The following is a 2,350-nucleotide window of genomic DNA, read 5'->3' as shown; positions in this document are numbered from 1 at the left end:
CCTCAGGATGATAAAATGGTGTGAATCGTGGCCTTCTTTCTGTCATAAGGGAATTCTACCATATGTGCATCCTTAATCTAGATGCAGCGTTTCTTTCTTCTAGGAATGAATCTAAACCTTAGAGGAAGGAGGGCAGCAGTAGATGTTTGGCTGTAGTGGACGGCCTCCAACGTTCCATGACTATTCAGCACGGTGGAGGAGGAGTGATGACCGGAACGTCTTTTAGACACTGAGTGGCTCATGAAGTCCCCAGCAGACCAAAGTTTTCCAGATGTTGGTCTAGAACACTGATCCTAAAGCCACGTAATGGTCTAGTCAAAGTTCTACCTTCAGCTTGATGCTACGATGGAACCTTCAGACAGCTGGAAGTCCTCCACAAACATCTCTATGGTTTGATTTTCACTGTCTTTCATTGGTTTGAACCCTTCTAAAGTCGTTCTTCTCTCTCCATGTCGGAGCACTCAGAGGTGCCTGCAGCGCATGGATTGCTCTGATAAAAGCTGAACCTGACGGCAGGACAAATCTCCGAGCAGCCGGTTATGGCGCTAAAGCTCCTGCAAACACCCGGGAGCCTGCAGCCTCTCCAGCGGACCGAACGGCAGAGCTTTGACTCCGCCTCCATGTCGGCTTCCTGCAGATCTGCTGGAAGCTGCAGGATAAACGTTTGCTCTGCAGAAACACGCTGCAGCGCCTCAAAGCAATAAAACTCCACTCAGGGTCTAAAATCAGGATTTACAGAATAGATTAGGTGCCATATTTAACAGGAAAGAGGAGCCTGTTTTATTTTCCATGTACCGTACTAATAAAGCCAGAGATCGGAGCAAAATGAACACCTGTAATCTCATTTTTATTACTATTCCTCTGCTGAGTTTCAGCAACTCCTTCAGTTTATATTTAGACCTGTGTAACTTTTTGATGAAACATGTTGGAGCTTCCAAATCAAAACATACGCCTGCCGTTACCCAGAAGTCTCCTGACCCGGCGACCACTTTATGCAGCGGCTCATAGCGGTTCGATACGACGGGCTGAGAGTTTTAAACCGTATAAAAGCAGAGCTGGTCACGCTTCCCTCTGGATGGATTTAGAACAGAAACTTGGAATCGGATCTATTTTTATCTGCAGGGAGTATTTATAGCAGCAGAAGTTCTGACTCTCTGCAGAGCTCGCTTACATCGCTTTAATATTTCACAGTCAGAATAGAGACCATTCAACCTGAAAACCGTGGATTCCTTCCTTTCTCAACAAGCAGAATAAAATATGCACTTAATGCGACAGCATGAAGCTAGAGTGACGTATAAAGGCTAGAGGTTTATTTTTAATAGAAGAATAAAACCATCATATCACTTTTTTTTTCTTTACCAGAATAAAGTTTCAACATTAGGAGAATAAAGTCGTAATATTGTTTTAAAAATTATAAAATCGTAACATTAGGATTATTGGAAAGCTGCTGGAGTCAAACGGACAGAAGGTCAAATGGACAGAAGGTTTAAAAGTTCAGATATTCTGCTGATTTAGAGCTGAAAGAGATCAGATGTGGAAAAACAGACTTTAAGTTCTTCTCCTCTCAGGTCTGATAACCTGGTAAAGGATTAAATTTATATAAGGTTGGATTATAATCTGATGAAGGGATTACAGCTGAATTAATTGAATAATAACAGCGTTCCTGTATTTCATCAGACTCTCCTCATCAGCAGAAGGAGTGAAAGCTGGATCCTTCCTCAGACTGAACATTCATTAACCAGTGAGTTAATTCACTCATTACTTAACCAGTGATTTAAATCACTCATTCATTAACCAGTAAGTAAATTCACTCGTTCATTAACCGGTGAGTAAATTCACTCATTCATTGACTGGTTAGTTAACTCACTCATTAATTAACCAGTGATTTAATTCACTCATTCATTAACCAGTTAGTTAATTCACTCATTCATTAACCAGTGAGTTAATTCACTCGTTTATTAACCAGTTAGTTAATTCACTCGTTTATTAACCAGTGAGTAAATTTACTCATTCATTAAGCAGTGAGTTAATTCACTAATTCATTGACAAATTAGTTAAATCACTTATTCATTAATCAAAGATTTAATTCACTCGTTTATTAACCAGTGAGTAAATTCACTCATTCATTAACCAGTGAGTTGATTCACTCATTCATTAACCAATTAGTTAAATCACTTATTCATTAATCAGTGACTTAATTCACTTGTTCATTAACCAATTAATTAAATCACCCATTCATTAAATACCAATTTAATTCACTTATTCATTAACTAGTAAGTTAATTCACTCGTTCATTAACCAGTGAGTGAAGACACACGTTCATTAACCAATTAATTCAATTGTTTATTAA

General features: G+C 38.9%; 1 protein-coding gene across 1 annotated transcript in view; it reads right to left on the bottom strand.

Moving 5' to 3' along the window:
* The window catches only part of fars2 (phenylalanyl-tRNA synthetase 2, mitochondrial), a 115,226-nt gene that overhangs the window by 54,064 nt on the left and 58,812 nt on the right, over window positions 1-2,350 (bottom strand). The window lies entirely within an intron of this gene.

Source organism: Cyprinodon variegatus, unplaced genomic scaffold (assembly GCF_000732505.1).
Source record: "Cyprinodon variegatus isolate N-32 unplaced genomic scaffold, C_variegatus-1.0 Scaffold942, whole genome shotgun sequence".
NCBI lineage: Eukaryota > Metazoa > Chordata > Actinopteri > Cyprinodontiformes > Cyprinodontidae > Cyprinodon > Cyprinodon variegatus.
This window is presented reverse-complemented; position numbering and strand designations above follow the sequence as displayed.